This window comes from Lemur catta, chromosome 8 (assembly GCF_020740605.2).
Source record: "Lemur catta isolate mLemCat1 chromosome 8, mLemCat1.pri, whole genome shotgun sequence".
Taxonomy (NCBI): domain Eukaryota; kingdom Metazoa; phylum Chordata; class Mammalia; order Primates; family Lemuridae; genus Lemur; species Lemur catta.
The window spans coordinates 102643515-102665515 of NC_059135.1; the positions used below are offsets into that span (position 1 = coordinate 102643515).

A 22001-nucleotide genomic window follows, 5' to 3' on the forward strand; every position below is an offset into this window, starting at 1 on the left:
TGGTGAATGTTTAAAAATAAAGAGAATCATTTACATATGCATTTTACGTGTACACACACAAAAACAAATTTAAAAAACCCAGAATGGTCCTTAGGCATGAGTTAAACACAAGTTCTGACTGAAACATGGCTATGGAAATTTCCCCTAGCATTTAGAAAAGCTGTTCTCTAGTGCAGAGGAAATAATATACCATGGTATCATATGTTCTTTTCTGATAAAGGAAGCAACTACTGAAAGCTTTTATTTGTTCAAAGTAACCAGTATTATTGATGCACCCCCCAACAATTCTCTCAATACTACTTTCAAAACAAATGTATCAAACTTGATTTATTAGATGTAGTTATTTCTTCACATTAGTAAATCAAAAACCAAGACCCAGATTGTGTGTGTGTGTGTATATATATATATATATACACATAAATATATATAAAAAACAATGCAAACAATTATTGAGCTTCATCTTCTGGACAAGAATGCCAAGTTAGTCTCTCTTCATAAAAAGCAATTACAATTTGAGGACACTTCATATTTCCTTCTTTTGCCAGCACCAAATCTGCCTCATCTGAATCTTTCCATTTCGTAAGAAACATTAATTCTCCACTGCTATCCGTGGCACCAATTATTCTTTCAGGATCAAGACCTCTGGCAAAGCCTCTTGGTTTGTCAGCACCATCTCTTTTTTTCTTTGATTTGCTATCGTCAGATTCACTGTCAGATAAAGATTTTCTTTTTGTACCATCTTTTTCTTTACCAGCTCTTTGAGAATTAAGAAATGCTTCAGGGAGACTCACCGTGACACGGGCCTAAGCCGCGGTGACTCGGGCATCTGGACAGCTTGGACCCTCGGGCCAGGCAGGTGCTGCCCCTCAGAAGGTGGGCCAGGGCCAAGGCACCCACCCGCATGGCCCCCCACCTTCTAGGGGACGGCCTGCCAGAGCTGCAGGAGCCGGGAGACCCCACGCTGGCTGCATGCAGGAGAGGAGGGAGGAGAAACTTTGCCCTTTATTGTTTTTAGCCGTTAAGTGCAAGGAACTCTGTGTTGGAAAGAAAAATGTCCTTCTTCAATTTCCGTAAGATCTTCAAGTTGGGGAGCAAGAAGAAGAGGCAGTACGAACATGTGAAGAGGGACCTGCACCCCGAGGAGTTTAGGGAGATTATAGGAGAATTAGGTGATGGAGCTTTTGGGAAAGTGTACAAGGCCCAGAATAACGAGACCAGTGTTTTAGCTGCTGCAAAGGTGATTGACACCAAATCTGAAGAAGAACTTGAAGACAACGTGGTTGAGATTGATATATTGGCATCTTGTGATCAACCAAATATAGTCAAGCTTCTAGATGCCTTCTATTATGAGAATAATCTTTGGATCCTTATTGAATTTTGTGCAGGTGGAGAAGTAGATGCTGTGATGCTTGAACTTGAGAGACCATTAACTGAGTCCCAAATACAAGTAGTTTGCAAACAGACTTTAGAGGCATTGAACTACTTACATGATAATAAAATCATCCATAGAGATCTAAAGGCTGGCAACATTCTTTTTACTTTAGATGGAGATATTAAATTGGCGGATTTTGGAGTATCAGCTAAAAACACAAGGACAATTCAAAGAAGAGATTCCTTTATTGGCACACCATATTGGATGGCTCCTGAAGTAGTCATGTGTGAAACATCTAAGGACAGACCCTATGACTACAAAGCTGATGTTTGGTCCCTGGGTATTACTTTAATAGAAATGACTGAGATAGAACCACCTCATCATGAATTAAATCCAATGCAAGTGCTGCTAAAAATAGCAAAATCTGAGCCCCCTACTGAACACAGCCATCAAAATGGTCTTCAAATTTTAAGGACTTTCTAAAGAAATGCTTGGAAAAGAATGTGGGTGCTAGGTGGAATACATCTCAGCTACTGCAGCATCCCTTTGTTACTGTTGGTTCCAATAAACCAATCTGAGAATTGATTGCAGAGGCAAAGGCTGAAGTAACAGAAGTTGAAGATTGTAAAGAGGAAGATGATGATGAGGAAGCAGAAAATTCTCTGCCAATACCTTCAGATAAGCATGCCTCCTCTGATCTTAGTATTGCCACCTCTGAAGAAGACAAACTTTCACAAAATGCTTGTATTTTGGAATCTGTCTCAGAAAAGACAGAACGTAATACTTCTGAAGATAAATTCAACAACAAATTTCTTATTGAAAAACCTACCACTGATGAACCTGAAAAGGCTATGGATAGAATTAATGAACTTGTTGACGATGCTCATTTAGAAGCTATGGCTGCCATAATAGAACAACAGTAATCAAAGAGAATGGGAGAGAGAAGAGACCTGAGTCTGAAAATCTACCTGATACAGAAAACCAAGAAACTGTGAACACTAATTCAGTCAGTGAAGGAAAAGAGAATAATGCAGTGATAACTTTAGAAACAAACATTGAAGATAATCTAAACTCTGAGGAAGAAAGGGATCAGGAAGAGAAACAGACATTTGAAAATAGGCTTATAAAATCTGAAGAAATTAAAGATACTGTTATTCAAACAATAGATTCAGTTACTCAAGAGACTGGAGAAAAAGAGGCAGATATTCAAGCAATTGATAGTCAAGTTGGGCTTAAAAAGGAAGACAGCCAAGAGAAATTGGGAAAAGATGACAAAACTCAAAAAGATGTGATCAGTGATACAAGTAATGTGGTAGAAATAAATGAGGCAGTAGATGTTCAGAAGGTTGTTGAAAACAGTGCTGAGGATGCTCAGAGTAATGATGGGGAAGAAGTGATTGAAGTAGACCAGAAATTAATAAGCAAGCCTGAGGAGGGTCCTGAGGCTGGTGGTACTAAGGAAGTTTCTATTAAAGAAATAGTTGGAGCGGAGTGCAGGACGGCCGTGCCTGCCTCACCGGCAAGTGGGGCGGGTTCAGCCCCACAGCAAAGTGGCTTGATCTCCCCACTGACCCCCACATCCACTCAGTCAGGGATCTGACTGAAATTGGTGCAGAATCACCGGGAGACGTGGAGCTCTGAGGACAGGTGACATAGGCGGGAGAGAGCTTGGACTCGGGCGGGTCTCCGTGGTGCCCTATCTCTTAAAGGGACAGACACGGACCTGCACCGAGGCGAGGGGCCGCGAGCGTGAAATATTAAAGCAGGACTTTTTTTGCTCTTTTCTTCCCGTACGGCCAGGGAGCCGCTGTGGGCCCTGGCGCCTGCGACCAGCTGACGCGGTCGCCATCTCGGTTCCCACAGCTAAGTGGAGAGGACCTTGGACTTCAGCGGGTCTCTGCAGTGCCCGATCTCTTAAAGGGACAGACGCGGACCTGCACCGAGGCGAGCGTGAAATATTAAAGTGGTATTTTTTTTTTTATCTCTCTCTTTCTTTCTTTCTTTCTCTTTCCTTTCTTGTTTTCTCTTTCTTCTTCTTGTTATTCATATTGTTTCTCTTTTTTTTAAATCTCTCTCTTTCTTTCTTTCTTTCTCTTTCCTTTCTTGTTTTCTCTTTCCTCTTCTTGTTATTCATATTGTTTCTCTTTTTTTTTTTTCTTTTTTCCTTTCCTTTTCTTTTCTCCTTTCCGGTGGCCCTCCAGCCCAGGAGCTACTGTATACTCCTGAGTGCTCCAGACCCCCAGCTCTGATTCCTATCGGACCCTGAAAATTGCCCCCCAGTGCCAGTGATCTGCGGGTGGGCAGCAACAATTGTGCGGGCCAAGGGCTAATTGCTGCAGAGCCATAGGGTGCCAGGCGGCTCCCCAGGAGGCTCCATCCCCTGATGCATAGACCCTCTCCAGGTCCCCTTCCCAGGTGTGAACACTGAGTGCTTCCCCAGACGCAAGCGTGTGGATCCCAGACCTTGGGAACACTGGGACAGTGTAGACCTTTGCCCATGGGAGCTGCAGCAGCTGGGACACTGAGTGAGTGAGGGCACTGCCTCCTCTGCCTAGCCAGTGTCTTTCCTGCAGAAAGAGACAGAAACCACACATCCAGAGGAAGAACCAAAAGCCAGGGGGGCGGAAAAAAAAAGAAAAAGAGAGGGAGAAGAGGCTTTCTGCTTGCAAATAGTGTGAATCCTGCCTACTAACTGAAAGTCCACAACACAGTGATTTAACTTGCCAAACTGGTCTTAGGTCAAGCCAACCCTCTGGGGGTGGACCCATCAGAAGCAGTCCCCCAACTGAGACAGAAAAAACAAACTCTAAACAACACACAACAGTCTCCCCCTCTAGATAAAGGAAGCAACATACCTAGACTGTTTCACAGCCTAAGAACAGAGTACAAGACGTGCTGTTAACTAGACTAAAGCTGTGAGAAAAGATCTAACGATAGAGCCAGATGGGAAGGGCTCAGCAGAAAAATATGGGGAGCACAAAAAACCGAACGGAAACCTCGCCCCCAAAGAGAAATACCAACTCTCCTCCAATTGGCACAAGCCAGTTTCAGAATACCAACATGTTACCAGAAGAATTTCAGTCTTGGGTTTTAAATAAGCTGAATGATATACAAGAAAAAACTGATATCCAACGCAAAGAAACTGCAAAAAAATTCCAGGATTTGGAAGAAAAATTCACTAAAGAAATAGACATATTGAAGAAAAACCAAACTGAACTCCTAGAAATGAGGGATTTATTCAGGGAGCTACAAGACACAGTGGAAAGTCTCAAGAACAGGGTAGATCAAATAGAAGACAGAATCTCAGAGATCGAAGATAACTCTTTCCAATTAAATAAGACAGTCACAGAGATAGAGCAAAGAAATAAGATCAGAGTCTTCAAGAAATGTGGGATTATGTGAAGAAACATAATGTGAGAGTTATAGGCATCCCTGAAGGTGAAGAAGATAATAAGCAAGGGCTGGATAAACTATTTGAAGACATAATAGAAGAAAATTTCCCAGGCCTTGCTAAAACTTTAGATATACAGGTTCAAGAAGCTCAAAGAACCCCTGGTAGATTCATAGCAAATAGGAAAACACCACGCCACGTAGTCATCAGACTGACCAAAATATCCACTAAAGAGACCCTTCTTCAAGCTGTAAGGAGAAAGAAACAATCAACATACAAAGGGAGACCCATTAGAATTACGCCAGATTTCTCAACTGAAACTTTACAAGCAAGAAGAAGTTGGGGCCCCATTCTCACTCTTCTGAAACAGAATAATGCCCAGCCTAGAATCTTGTACCCAGCTAAGCTAAGCTTTCCATATGAAGGAGAAATTAAGACATTCTCAGATAAACAAGGACTGAGGGAATTCACCAAGACAAGACCACCCCTCCAAGAAGTACTCAAAAGAGAGTTACACACGGATCATCACAACAAAGACCCACAAATGTAAAACCACCCAAGAGCTAAAGATCAAATTCTAGCCACCACAATGGCTCAAGAGAGAAAACATAGCAATGAAGTTCTACCCAATAAGACAAACAGAAATCTATCCCAATTATCAGTTCTCTCACTAAATGTCAATGGTCTGAATTCCCCACTCAAGAGACATAGACTGGGCCAATGGATAAAAAAACACAAACCAAGTATCTGCTGTCTTCAGGAAACTCACTTAACCGGCAAAGATGCATTTAGACTGAAAATAAAAGGATGGAACTTGATATTTCAAGCAAATGGTAGCCAAAAGAAAGCTGGTGTGGCAGTTTTAGTTTCCAATAACTTAGTCTTTAAACCAACAAAAGTAATAAAAGACAAAGACGGTTACTACATACTGGTGAAAGGCACAATTCAACAAGAAGACATAACCATACTTAATATATATGCACCCAATCTAGGCGCACCCAGATTGATAAAGCAAATCCTACTCTATCTAAACCAAATGATAGACAACAGCACTTTAATAGTTGGAGACTTTAACACCCCACTGACAGCACAGGACAGATCCTCCAAGCAGAGAATAAGCAAAGACATAGTAGACTTAAACAGAATGCTAGAACAAATGGGCCTGACTGACATCTACAGGACATTCTACCCAAAATCCACTGAATATACATTCTTCTCATCAGCTCACGGGACATTCTCTAAGATTGACCATATCCTAGGTCATAAAGCAAGTCTTAAAAAAATTAAAAAAATAGAAATCATACCCTGCATCTTCTCAGATCACAATGGAATAAAATAATAATGAACCCTAACAGGAACTCTCATTCCTACTCAAAGTCATGGAAGCTAAACAACCTTCTCCTGAATAACTATTTTGTAAAGGAAGAAATTAAGTCAGAAGTCAAAACATTCTTTGAATTAAATGACAAAGGTGACACAACTTATCAAAATCTATGGGATGCAGCTAAAGCAGTCCTGAGAGGAAAATTCATTTCCATAAATGCCTATTTCAAAAAGACAGACAACTTACAAATAGACAACTTAATGAATAGACTCAAAGAGCTGGAGAAAGAAGAACAGATTGACCCCAAACCCAGCAGAAGGTGAGAAATTATTAAGATCAAATCAGAATTAAATGAAAAAGACAACAAAAATACTATAAGGGAAATTAATAAAACAAAAAGTTGGTTCTTTGAAAAGATAAATAAAATAGACACACCACTGGCTAGACTAACCAAGAGCAGAAAAGAAAAATCTTTAATAACTTCCATCAGGAACATGAAAGGAGAAATCACAACCGAAGCCACAGAGATACATGACATTATCTATGAATATTACAAAAATCTTTATGCACACAAATTGGAAAATGAGGAGGAAATGGACAAATTTTTAGAAACACACAGCCTTCCCAAGCTCAATCAGGAAGAAATAGAATTCCTGAATAGACCAATATCAAGAACTGAAATTGAAACAGCAATAAAAAACCTTCCCAAAAAGAAAAGCCCTGGTCCAGATGGGTTCACACCTGAATTTTACTATACATACAAAGATGAACTGGTGCCCATCCTACATAAACTATTCTTCAATATTGAGAAGGATGGAATTCTCCCCAACACATTCTACCAAGCCAATATAACATTGATACCAAAACCAGGAAAGGATGCAACAAAAAAAGAAAACTACAGGCCAATTTCTCTCATGAACGTAGATGCAAAAATTCGCAATAAAATCCTAGCAAATCGTATTCAAGTGCTGATTAAAAAAATAATTCATCATGACCAAGTAGGCTTCATCCCAGAGATGCAGGGGTGGTTCAACATACGAAAATCTATAAATGTAATTAACCACGTAAATAGAAGCAAAAATAAAGACCATATGATCCTCTCAATAGATGCAGAAAAAGCATTTGACAAAATTCAACACCCTTTTATGATAAAAACACTTAACAACATAGGCATAAATGGGACCTACCTAAAAACAATACAAGCCATATATGACAAACCCATAGCCAACATCATACTGAATGGGGAAAAATTGAAAGCATTCCCACTCAGAACTGGAACCAGACAAGGCTGCCCACTGTCCCCATTACTTTTCAACATAGTATTGGAAGTCCTTGCGAGAGCTATCAGACAAGAAAGCAGAATCAAAGGTGTCCAAATAGGGACAGAAGAGATCAAACTCTCACTCTTCGCTGATGACATGATGTTGTATCTGGAAAACCCCAAGGACTCAACCAAGAGACTCCTGGAATTAATTAATGAATTCGGTAATGTCTCAGGTTACAAAGTCAATACACACAAATCAGAGGCATTCATATATGCCAATATCATTCAATCGGAGAACCAAATTAAGGACTCAATAGCTTTCAAAATAGCAACAAAGAAAATAAAATATCTAGGAATATATTTAACTAAAGAGGTAAAGGACCTCTATAAAGAGAACTATGAAACGCTAAGGAAGGAAATTGCAGAACACGTAAATAAGTGGAAATCCATACCATGCTCATGGATTGGAAGAATTAACATCGTTAAAATGTCTATACTACCCAAAGTAATCTATAGATTCAATGCAATTCCTATTAAATTACCAACATCATTTTTCACAAATTTAGAAAAAATAATTATACACTTTGTATGGAATCAGAGAAGACCCCGTATAGCAAAAGCAATCTTAAGCAATAAAAACAAAATGGGAGGTATTGATTTGCCAGACTTCAAACTATACTACAAAGCTGTGGTTCTTAAAACTGCTTGGTATTGGCACAAGGGCAGGGACACAGACCAGTGGAACAGAACAAAAAACCCAAATATAAAACCATCCTCATATAACCATCTAATCTTTGACAAAATAGACAAAAACATACTCTGGGGACAAGAGTCCCTATTCAATAAATGGTGCTGGGAAAACTGGATAGCCACCTGTAGAAGACTGAAACAGGACCCACAGATTTCACCTCTCACAAAAATCAAATCACGGTGGATAACAGATTTAAACCTTAAATGGGAAACGATTAGAATTCTAGAAGAAAATGTAGGAAAGACTCTTACAGACATTGGTCTAGGCAAAGAATTTATGAAGAAAACCCCTAAGGCAATTGCAGCAACAACAAAAATAAATGAATGGGACCTGATTAAATTAAAAAGCTTCTGCACAGCCAAAGAAACAGTCATGAAAATAAACAGACAGCCTACAGAATGGGAAAAAATTTTCGCATACTACACATCAGATAAAAGACTGATAACAAGAATCTATTTAGAACTCAGGAAAATCAGCAAGAAAAAATCAAACAATCCTATCAAAAAATGGGCAAAGGACATGAATAGAAATTTTTCAAAAGAAGACATAAGAATGGCCAAAAAACGTATCAAAAAATGCTCAACATCCCTAATCATCAGGGAAATGCAAATCAAAACCACAATGAGATACCACTTAACTCCGGTGAGAATGGCCTTTATCAAAAAATCCCAAAACAACACATGTTGGCGTGGATGCGGAGAGACAGGAACACTCATACGCTGCTGGTGGGAATGCAAACTAGTGCAACCCCTATGGAAAGCAATATGGAGATACCTTAAACAGATTCAAGTAGACCTACCATTTGATCCAGCAATTCCATTATTGGGCATATACCCAGAAGAACAAAAGTCATTCTTTAACAAAGACACCTGTACCTGAATGTTTATAGCAGCACAATTCACAATCGCAAAGATGTGGAAACAACCCAAGTGCCCATCAATCCACGAATGGATTAGTAAACTGTGGTATATGTATACCATGGAGTACTACTCAGCTATAAGAAATAACGATGATACAACATCTCTTTGGTTCTCCTGGAGAGAGCTGGAACCCATTATACTAAGTGAAGTATCCAAAGAATGGAAAAACAAGCATCACATATACTCACCAGAAAACTGGTTTCCCTGATCATCACCTAAATGTACATCGGGGAAGGATACCAATTGGATATCAGACTGGGATGGGGGGTGGGGGGAGGGGATGGGTGTATGCCTACATGACAAGTGCGTTACACACCCTCTGGGGAATGGTCATGCTTGAAGGTGCAGACCCGGGGAGGTGGGGGGGAGGGGATGGAGGTATGACTACATGATGAGTGCCAGGCACACTGTCTGGAGAATGAGAACGGACGCGCTTGGGACTCTGACTCGGGGGGATGGGTGGGACATGAACAATGTATATGACCTAAACTTATGTACCCCCATGATGAGCTGAAATAAAAAAAAAAATAAAGAAAGAAATAGTTGAAACTAATGAGATAGATCAAAAATCTGTAGAAGGTAAAAATAAGGAACAATTAATAAACAGTTCAGAGAACATATTGGAGACCAGTGAAGAACTAGGGACAAATGAGGTTGAAGAAATTACTGAATCAAGTAGCACAGAAAAAATAGAGGTTGGAAATGTAGTGATTGATGCTGACCAAAAGGCTTTAGGAGGTGAAACTCAGAATGCTCATAAAGCCACTACTCAGATAGATACAGAGAAAAAAGAAATGCCATGTGAAGTGCCGATTAAAACAGAACCTCAGGTTATTGCAGTTTCACAGCCCAGTGAACCTCAGCCTGTTCTAATACCCAGTATTAATATCAACTCTGGAGATTCAGAAAATAAAGGAGAAATCAGTGCTTTGTCAAAAACTGAAACCATGCTGCTTCCAGAATCTGAGAATCAAAAGGAACAAGATGCTGATTCAGGCACTGGTTCTACTGCTGATAACAGCAGCATTGACTTGAATTTATCCATCTCTAGCTTCCTCAGTAAAACTAAAGACAGTGGATCAATATCTTTACAAGAAACAAGAAGATAAAAGAAAATATTGAAGAAAAGACGCAAATTTATGGTTGATGGTATAGAAGTGAGTGTAACAACGTCAAAGATAGTTACAGATAGTGATTCCAAAACTGAAGAATTGGGGTTTCTTAGATGTCAGGAACTTTGGGAATTAAGATTTCTTCAAAAAGAAGAGCAACGAGCCCAACAACAGCTTAATAGTAAACTGTAACAACAACAAGAACAAATTTTCCGGCACTTTGAGCAGGAAATGATGAGTAAAAAGCGACATATGACCAGGAAATCGAGAAGCTAGAAAACCAGCAGAAACAGACTATTGAACGTCTGGAACAAGAACACACAAATCGCTTGCAGGAAGAAACCAAACACATCAAAGGAGAACAAGAGAAAGAGCTGTCCAAATTTCAGAACATACTAAAGAACCGAAAGAAGGAGGTTATAAATGAAGTGGAGAAAGCACCCAAAGAGCTGAGAAAAGAGCTCATGAAATGCAGGAAAGAGGAACTTGCACAAAGCCAGCATGCTCAGGAACAAGAGTTTGTTCAGAAGCAACAACAAGAATTAGATGGCTCTCTGAAAAAGATCATCCAACAACAGAAGGCAGAGTTGGCCAATATTGAGAGCAAGTGCCCGAATAACAAGCAACAGCTCATGAGAGCTCGAGAAGCTGCAATTTGGGAGCTTGAAGAACGACACTTACAAGAAAAACACCAACTGCTCAAACAGCAACTTAAAGATCAATATTTCATACAAAGACATCAGCTACTTAAGCGCCATGAGAAGGAAACAGAACAAATGGAGCGTTACAATCAATGACTTATTTGAGGAATTGAAAAACAGGCAGACTCAAGAAAGAACAATATTACCCAAGATTCAATGATTCAATGCAGTGAAGCTAAGACTTGAACGGCCATGTTTAAGAAAAGTTTGAGAATTAACAGCTATGCCAGATCAAGACTGTGACAAAATTAAACAGTTTGCTGCACAAGAAGAAAAGAGGCAGAAAAATGAGAGAATGGCTCAGCATCAGAAACATGAAAATCAAATGTGGGATCTTCAGTTGCAGTGTGAAGCCAATGTTCGAGAACTGCATCAGCTGCAGAATGAAAAATGCCACCTGTTGGTTGAGGATGAGACACAGAAACTAAAGGAGTTAGAAGAGGAACATAGCCAAGAATTAAAGGAGTGGAGAGAGAAATTGAGACCTAGGAAAAAGACACTGGAAGAAAAGTTTGCCAGGAAACTCCAGGAACAGGAAGTGTTCTTTAAAAGGACTGGGGAGTCTGAATGCCTTAACCCATCAACACAGAGCCATATTTCTAAATTCTATCCTATTTCTAGCTTGCATTCCACTGGATCATAACATGGGAAGCATTCTGTGCTTGAGTTGGCTTTTTAAATATGTCATTCTATTCTCTTCATCTTCTGCCACAGTCTATATCAAATAGCTCATGAAGACAATCACCTGCCTCACCTTCTAGGTGTTTTTTTGTTTTTAGTTTTGGGTTTTTTGTTTTTTTTTTTAAAGCAAAGATGAAGGGAAAACAAACTAAGACAGATGCTGGACCATGTTGGCAAAGTAGCATCTTGCAGTAATTCCCTAAGGTGATTTTGTATATTAATCTTAAAAATTGTATTCTTTAGACACTATTACCTGAAAATTTATTAAGAGAAATAATGTTTAAAGTTATTTAAAAAAACTGTTATGTCACTAATTATTAATAAATGTCTTTTTACCTGCCCTAACTTCTCAGTGATGCCTAAATTCTATAGCTGAAGCTCTGCTGTAGAGGATTGAAATGATTTTCTTTTGGTGAATCAGCTCTCATAAAAAAGCTATGAGATGCTCAAAATGTTCTGTTGATTCAGTGAATAAATATATTTTACCTTTAAATAGGAACAAACTCTTTTAAAAGAGAAACTTTCAGTAATTTGTTGAAAGTAACCTATTTAGGCATGAGCTAATAATTGAGGGTGCTAGTTTTATTAAGATAGTGCCTAAAACACTAAATTTCAATCAAGTCTAAAATAGGATTTTCTTTTTGATCAACAGAGACATAACATCCTTAGCATGAAACATTATTGTGTTAAAAACCTTGCTCCTGGTACCATTTGATGGAAATTTTCATCCTAAAATGTATGTCGTACAAAGTTTGGAAGACAAAAAATAAATAAAAGTAGCTTTTAAATGTGCAAATTGGAAATGTAAAACACCAAACTAAAAGTAAGATAGATTTAGCCATCTCAGTTTATTTTCTAAAATAATACATGAGTTAAATGACTTCCCTCCATCTTAGTGAATTCTGTTCCTTTAAAACTCTATGAGAGGCTTGCAGGCTCTGAGTTATATTTATAAATATATTTTCTGAAATTAATCTTAAAAGGCATTTGTTCAGAATACTTTTTTTAAAGGATTTAAATATTTACACAAATGTCAGGAATGACTTTTCATTGTTATGAAATGAGGCAACTTACATTTTGGTGTTATTTTGTTTCATATTTAAATTATTTACTTTGAATGGGAAAAGCCTGAAACCTTTATCATGTGGTTGCTGATATGTGTAATTATTAATGAAATGTTCATTCTCAGTCCCTTTTGAGGCTTAGAATTTCAACCATGTGTCAGGTCAAACAGTATTATGAACTGGACTTTGGTGTGTGAGACAGCACACTTGTAAATGATGCTTGTTGCCTGCCATTTACAACCTATTCTCTCTTAAGAGTGCTAGGTAGTAAATTGTAAAAGTTTGTTTTTAGTTGTATTACTTTTGAGGCTGGTGAAAAACTTAAATGCAACTTTGTGGGAACACTGACTTATACTAAGAAAATGTAAATGTCTGTAGCACTTTCTTGCAGTTAATTTGAAAACTTTAGATGCTGAACCTTATTTTGTCAGTGGTTTAGATGATTTAAAAATGCATGTGAGATTTTAATTTTGTAATTGTTTTGACAAGCACAATTTACTTGGACAACTTTGTAGGTAGCCTTAACTTCTGGCCAAGTTTGTTTTTTATATAAATATATATACATATATCATGTATGGTTGTAAATTCATACACTTATCACATGTATGTGTTACTATATACAAAACTCTTTTAATGCTTTATTCTCAAATGCTGGGTTGAAAAATGTTTTTAAAGCCTTTGGAAATATATACCTTTATAAAGTAATATTCAGGATGATGGAAATTATTAATATTGTTATGATAAAAACGACAGTATAATGTTGCCCAGTGTATTTAATGATTTATTTGAAGAGGGAGTGGGAGGAAGGTTCTCATAACCACTTTCTCCTTTGAAATTTTCAGTTTATTAACTTCTTAAAAATGAATACTTTAGGCAGTAGGTATTTTTTCGGTATCATTGAAATGATACCCTGAGTGCTAAAGTTTGTGGCACCTAATTAATTTGGTCTGAATATTTGATTCTTTCCCTTTCAGTTTGACATTCAGAGTATTGACTCAAGGAGAGAGGCTCAGAGTGGCATGGTTGATGCTCTGGGTAAAGTTATTAGCGACTCGCATCTCCCGTAAAACCGCCTTTTGGATTCAGTGTGTGTGCTTGAGTTCTCTTTCAAACATGACCATATTCATATGGGTGCAAGACTATACAACGATACCTATGTAGAGGTGAAGCATTCATTTTCATATTTAAAGTTATATAAATCTTTTCAAAAAGCGTTTTGTTATAGAATATGGTGTTTGTGCCCATACTGGCCCACCTCTTGTTAGGCCCTATATTCAAATAGATAATAGTGATCATTCTTTCTTGCATGAAGTATAGGTAGGGAGTGGATGAGGGGCACAGACTTTGAAATCTAAGAGTACAGTCAAATTTCTTCCTGATTTGGTTGTTTTGTTGCTGTGGCAGAATGTGCCATGAAATGCATAAAAGAACTTCTCCATATGTGCACCCTAATCAGTCCCCTCTCCTCCTTTTCCTGAGTGCTGTGAGCACACCAGACCTCCACGCTTCTGTAGGTCCAGCTCCTAGAGCTTGGGGCACCAGGCTGCCTTTCCTAGTCCTGTCAACTATAAGGTATGAATTGCTGAATTAGCTGCTATTTTATGTGGAGTCACATTAAGCTTTTTCTTACCCTTCTCTATGGGGAAGCTATAGGGTGGGTAAGGAGGAAGTTTAGAGTGCTTTTACTTTGCTGAAAATATTAGAACTTTCCTGTGACAGGATACAGCAAATTGTAATTAAATATAAACCAGAACCAGAGCTACCTCTAAGTAGTATTTCCTCAAGCACAAAGCTCTCAGGCCTATGGGACCCACTTTAATAGAGAGCCTCTGATGTCTTGAGCACCAGTGAGTTTCAGAAGTGACTATTTTTTGTACTCTTCTAGTTTCCTTGTATACACACTTTTTCCCATTCCACACTGTGCTTAAATGACAGACTTCTGAGAAGCCAAATTCTGTCAAAGAGATGTTGATTAAAGGCAAACCTAGACTGAAGTGGAAGAAGAGTGTTCCAGTTCTAACAGTCTTTTGATTAAATAAATAAATTCTTTTCTGGGAAATGACTTTTTTTTTATAGGAAATGGGATGATATTTTAAATGCCTTTCTTAAGTTGAAGGCACAACAGTTAATGCCTCTATTGTTGCTATTCTGTGGCTGATGTGCTTTTGATAAAGCTTTAAAATTTCTGCTACTAAGCCTAGGATAGAGTGTTTTACCAGTTTTAAATGTTGTCTGCAGCTTTTTGTTGATCCTTCTCTGATTTGCAGTGTAATGAGTTCATAAGCTAAATTTTCAGAAAGAATTTTGTTTCAAATTATGCCTCTTGTCTATTTGAGAGCAACATGTCTTTTCAATCATGAGATTGACACACAAAAAATAAAGTTATTTCTTTATATATATATATATATATATATATATAAAAAGAAATGCTTCAATTAACTCTGGACAATCCAAATTTTCTTCAGGTTCCCAAGTGTTGTCAGCATCTGTAAATCCCTTCCACTTCAGGAAATACTCCACTTTCCCATTTACTACACGTCGATCCAATACTTTTTCCACCACAAATTCTTCAGGCTCTGCCTCTTCAACCTTTTTACTCTTCCCATTCTGTTTCTTTCCCATTTTTTGCAATGCAGTTTTATTGGAGGCCTTTTTTTTTTTTTTTTTTGAGACAGAGTCTCGCTCTGTTGCCCAGGCTAGAGTGAGTGCCGTGGCGTCAGCCTAGCTCACTGCAACCTCAAACTCCTGGGCTCAAGAGATCCTCCTGCCTCAGCCTCCCGAGTAGCTGGGACTACAGGCATGCACCCTCATGCCCGGCTAATTTTTTCTATATATATTTTTAGTTGGCCAGATAATTCCTTTCTTTTTTTTAGTAGAGACGGGGGTCTCGCTCTTGCTGAGGCTGGTCTCGAACTCCTGACCTCGAGCGATCCACCCGCCTCGGCCTCCCAGAGTGCCGGGATTATAGGCGTGAGCCACCCCACCTGGCCTGGAGGCCATTTTTTACTGCAGACTTGAAGAGCTATTATTCACCGCCTCTGAGCTGCTCCGGGTCGCGGGTCTACGGCGTCTCTCAGAAACATCTTTGTATAGACAAGCTCAGCTGAGTGGGCACGCGCTGGTCCCCATTCTGCAGGTGAGGTGAGTGGTTGGCCGAGGCTCCAGTGACTCGTCAACCCTCCCTGGGAGAAGGGCCGAATGCGTGGTTCCTGGGTTCGTGTCCATCACCGACTTTTCCGCTCAAGCGCTGGCATCTCAGACAAGGTGAAGCCACCGGGGACAGGGGTAGGGAAACCGGCTGTGAAAAGCGTCTCCACCCTGCTGACTTGTGTGTCCGCAGTTTGCAGGGACACACGGTTTGGGCAGCCGTGTGACGGCCTTCACGCCAAAGGGGTCTGGCCTTCACTGAGTGTGCCTTGCACACGTTCTCATTCACCCCTGAGAAAACCCGTTAAATATGTTCTAAATCCCCATCTACAGACTTGGAAATGGCAGCTTTGCGACTTCAGTAACCTGCCCAAGGTCACACCAGTGGGACGCTGTGGAGTCCCAGTTTAAGCCCGTTGTCTGGTGTAGGGTCTGTGTCCTTCCCACTGCCTCCCTCGAGTCCCCCTCTCCTCCTGCCGTGTGTGCCTGCTGTCTGCAGGGCCACATGCTGCTTATCTGGAACCAGGAGAAGAGCTGTTGTCTTCCCAGGGACCTGACAGTGGATGACGTCCCCCAGGACAAGGAAGTCCAGGTAGACAAGGGAGTGACATGGGGTGGGAAGGGAGGCAGTGGCCCCTGGCCCCTGGCACTGAGGAGACTGGAGGAGCTGTGTCTGCAGGAGGCTGCCGGCCTCCTGCTGCAGGGCTGCCCCGCGCTGCTGCCTTCTGGGCTTGGTGATGGTCTAAACCTGCCACGGCCACTCGGGAGGGAGGCTGAGGTGGGAGGATCGCTTGCACCCAGGAGCTTGAGTCCAGCCTGGACAAAGTAGCGAGACCCCATCTCTGTGTACATCATGATCTTCCTGTCCCTGGTTGCAAACTCCTGGCAGGCGAGTGCTGCTCCTCTTTCTTTCTAAGCTCATTTCCGAACCCGCCTCTGCTCTCTCCGAATGAGAAAAAGGAGAATGCTCCTCTGCACAGACGTGCCCACACTGGAGCACACTTATCGCCCCCTGGGGCCGCCCCTCGGTTGAGGGCAGAGGGAGAAGCACCCCGGGAGACACAGGGGACTCTGCTCCAGACAGGCTTCCCTGCTCAGGAGACTGTTGACAGTGTTGACAACAGCTCTGTTCCTGCCAGCCAGGACACACTTCCTGCCTCCCTCTGCTCGCCGTGTATTATGCACCTCCTGTATACCAGGGCCTGTTACAGGCATTGAAGATACAAAGACAAATTTTAAAATGCTTCTGCCTGAAAGAGCCATGGCTTCTAGTAGATTCCCAGTCGTAGGCCTTAGCTACCACTGTGTTGCATGGAGTAAAATGCATTTTTTGTAATCTGTGTTTTCTCAGGCCACACCAAAGGAGGATAAAAATAGGGCTACTTTGACAGCAGCAAAGAACATTTTTCCGGTCCTCATCTCCACCTGTTACTGTTAGAACTTCAACCCCTGGGCATCCTCCAGGAGGATCTCCTGTGGACTGTGGATGAACACCATTCTTTCTTTCTTTTTTTTTTTGAGGTCACAAAAAGAATTTTAATAGTCGCTAATAAGGACAATTACTTCTTAGTACTCATCAAAAACATGGCTTTCCCGCTCAGATTACAACCAGACAGAATTAACATCTCACTGCGTCAGTTGTTCCTGCATGTTAATTATCAATACAGAGGAAAGCGAAACAGGGTACAATATATAAAAAAATAGCATATATGTGTACACATATATACACAAAAACATATACACATATGTATACATAGTTCACATTTCCCAGTCAAGTGTTCAGAAAAACTAAAGCAAAACAAACACAAATATAACTTATTTGGTCTTGGAGAGGTATACATTCTGCATGCGTATATATATACATACATATATATATATATATATATATATATATACACCTTCATATATATATATATATAATGCCTACATGCATGTTAGCACACTGGTATACACACGCAAGCATGTCTACTCGCTTGTCTATCACATGCTACATCAGCTCGATTTTTCAGATGGTCATTCAAGTTTCACCTTTGTTCTGGGCTGTCTCTACTTTGTTTTCTGTCAACTGCCAAGCCATGTTCTATCAACACTTTACGGAGTGGGCCACGCCAACAGGAAGGCCGGGATCAATATGCAGGCTGCGGTCTGGGTGCTGTCGCCTGCCCAGCAGCGTGGCCCGGCGTGGGCGGGGAGTGCAGGACACATCCTCCCTCACCCGTAGGGGGGCAGCCCGAACAGCTCGGGCTGGAAGTCCTGCAGGGAATCCAGCACCAGCGTGGCCTTTGCCGTCAGGTCGCGGCTCAGGGGTCCGTCTGGAGCCATGACCGCCTGCATCCCGGCTGCCAGGGCCGCCTGCAGCCCGTTGGGAGCATCTTCAAAGACAAGGTCCTGCTCCACAGGAGGAGGTGGAAACAACCTCTTGGCACAAGCCAGGAATATGTCAGACTCCGGCTTCCCGCTTGTCACTCCCGGGTCGTCTCCCAAAACGAGGTGACGAAACAAACCAAAGAATTCCTTGTGCCTGCTTGTCTTCATCTCGAAAGCCGCAGACCCGGAGCTGGTGGCGGCGGCAGAGGGTATGTTGTGTTTTCGCAGTTGGCGGATGAGTTTTCAGCCCCTGGCATGAGCGCGGCCGTGGGGACAGCTCCTCTAACGTCGCTTGGCTTTCGTCCCCCAGCTCCTCCTTGGACGCGGGGGGGTTCCAAGACGTCTGTGACGATCTGCGTGGCCTCCGGCGCCTTCTTACCCCTGGCCAGGGACTGCACGTCCCAGGTGTGATTCCTCCCGGAGCGGCCACATGTTTCTCGAAACACCACTGAACACAGCCATGCAGTACCCGGAAGAAGGCCGTCCATGTCACAGAGGAGGCAGGTGACGGGGCGCAGCATGGTGCTGCCTTCTCGGTCTAAACACCGTCCTTTATTTGCCGCCCGGAACTGGCCTTCCGCCGCCCCCGATCCCGGTGTCTTGTTCCGACCTGGGTTCATACAGGCGCAGGGCCTGAGAGGAGGAGGACTCAGGTGCCTGGTGGCACCTCCACTTGTCGCCAGCCACCAGGGCCAGCACCTGCCAGAGGGGCCCGGGAGCACCATGCTGCCCCTTCCTACATTGGCTGTTTGACCCCAGAAGGCTCTGAGCCCTCCGAGAGTCGCAGGCCACCGGCAGTGCTGCTGAGGCGACATGGTGCAGGCAGCAGAGGCGACAAGAGTAGAGGCGGGAAGGCAACTTCCAAACTGATGTGGCGCAGAGGAAGTTCTCCAAGGGCGGGCCTGAAAGTCCCACGTGAGTATTTGCTGTGTGTCGGGGACGCCCCGGACCCCACACCCCTGTGACGTCTCAGCTCCCGGCAGCGTGACCAAGGCTCTCAGGAGCCCCGCGGTGACCCCAAAACGTAACACGTGCAAGGACACACCCCTGTTTAAAATCAGCATTTTTCTGAAGTTTTTTTTATTGGACTGAGGGCTCTTTTTCTCACTTAAAACCTCTTCTTCCCATAGCACTGGGGCCTGGGGAACAAAACCTAGTGCCGGTGCCCCGGCCCTGGGTGTCAGGCAGGAGGGTGGCGAGTGGGGGATGCTCTTCGCTCCTTCTGCCTCCCGGGCGGTCTGCGACCCTGGAACCCGGGACACACCAGTCCCCTCTCCCCTGCTGGCTCGGGTGGCAAATCCCACATCCAAGGCAGCGATAGCTGTGGACTGACGTGGGACACCTTTCCTACACGCTGTCAGCTGAGCCAGCTGTGGGGGGGACACACGTTGGGGAAAGAATCACGGTTGGGGAATCAGCAGACAGGGCCGGCACTGCCGACTGTTGATCATCTGCGGGATTCTGGGGGATGCAGAAGTCCCCGCAAGCCTCAGTTTCCATCTGTGAAATGGGGACAACAACGCACACTGGACAGGCTGTGCCAGGATGATATGAGATAACGTGGGAGAAAACTCGAGGCTTGTATCAACGTGCCAGAAGGGTCCAGAAATTTCTAGCCTAACACACACCCTCAGCACAACACACACACCACACATCACACTCACCACACACTCATATACCACACATCAAACACACAACACAGCACACTCATACACACTCATACACCACACATCACACTCATTCCACACATTCCACACATCACACAGCACATTCATACACAGGCACACACCACACACCATACCCATCACAGACTGATACACCACACATCACACACACCACACGCCACACTCATCACACATACTCATACACCACACATCACACTCATCACACACCACACACCACACTCATCACACACACCACACACCACACTCACACTGTCTAATACACCACACGTTACACACACCACACATCACACTCATACACACACACTCATATACCACACATTCTCACACCACACACCACACTCATCACACACACCACAGATCACATGCATACACACTTATATACCACACAATATAGACACCACACACCACACGCATCACACACAAACACCACATATCACACACACCACACACCACACTCATACACATGCATACACCACACATTACACACACCACAAACCACACTCAACACACACACTGATACACCACACATTGACACCCCACACACCATACTCATCACAGACACTCATACACCACACATTACACACCCGACACACCACACTCACACACACTAATACACCACACATTACACACAACACACACCACACCCCACTCTCATCACACACTCATACACCACTCATTACACACAACACACACCAAACTCCACACACACTCATACACCACACATTACACACACCACACACCACACTCATCATAGACAAATACACCACACATTACACACAGCACACACCACAGTCATCACACACACTTATGCACCACACATCACACACACCACACTTAAGACTCATACACACACTCATACACCACAGATTACACACACCACACACTACACTCATCACACACATCACACACACCACACCTCACACTCATCACATACACCATATACCACACATTACACACACCACACAGCGCAGTCTTCACACACCCTCATACACAACACATTGCACACACCAAACACCACACTCATCACACACTCATACACCACCATTATACACACCACACATCACACTCATCACACACACTTATGTACCACACATTACACACACCCCACATCACACTCATACACACACACACTTATACACCACACATTACGTACACCACACACCACACTCATCAAACACATTGATACGCCACACATCACACACACCACACACCACAGACTCATACACCACACATTACACACACAACACACCACACTCATCACACACTCATATACCACAAACCACACTCAACACACACACTGATACACCACACATTGACACACCACTATCACACTCATACACACACTAATACACCATACATTACACACACCACACATCACACTCATCACACACACTGTTACATCACACATTACACACACGACACACCACACTCATCACAGACACTCATACACCACACATTACACACACCACACACCACAGTCATCACCAAGACTCAAATACCACACATTACACACACTGCTCACCACACTCATCACACACATTCATACACCACACATTATGCACACCACAAAACACACTCATACACACACTCATACACCACACATTGCACACACCACACACCACACTCATTCCACACATTACACACACAACACAGCACACTCATCACACATCATACACACCACAAAACACACTCATAAACACACTCATACACCACACATCAAACACACCACACATCATACTCATCACACACTCATACATCACACATTACACACAACACACACCACACTCATCACACTCCATCAGATACCACACATTGCACACAACACATCACACTCATACACACACACTCATACACCACACGTTGCACACACCACACAACACACTCATCACACTCACTCATACACCACACATTACACACATCACACACCATAGTCATGACACACACTCATACACCACGCATCACATACACCACACACCACACTCATGCACACACCACACAGGCTCACACTCATGCACATGCTCCGAGCCGTCCCTGTGTGTCACTTGGCACGCGCACTGTGCGTGGGGAGCATTTTCAAAGTCCAAGACAGGCATGGTGGCAGTGCAGGGGTGGGCTGAGGGGCTGTCCCCCCCCCGTGGGAAGGTCTGTGGGCTCTGAAGCCCCCCCCCACGGAGGGAACTCGGGTCACCGGCGTGTGCGTTGGAGTCGGTGGCCCTTGACCC

The 22001-nt window shown here is 42.6% G+C and overlaps 2 pseudogenes across 1 annotated transcript; one reads left to right on the forward strand and one right to left on the reverse strand.

The window, feature by feature from the left end:
* Positions 1-1051: 1051 nt before the first annotated feature.
* Positions 1052-13342, forward strand: LOC123643253 (annotated as a pseudogene). Its single transcript, XR_006736737.1, has 2 exons — positions 1052-2852; positions 9556-13342. The product of XR_006736737.1 is annotated as an STE20-like serine/threonine-protein kinase (transcript).
* A 4596-nt stretch (positions 13343-17938) lies between these two features.
* Positions 17939-18909, reverse strand: LOC123644152 (annotated as a pseudogene).
* Positions 18910-22001: the final 3092 nt, after the last annotated feature.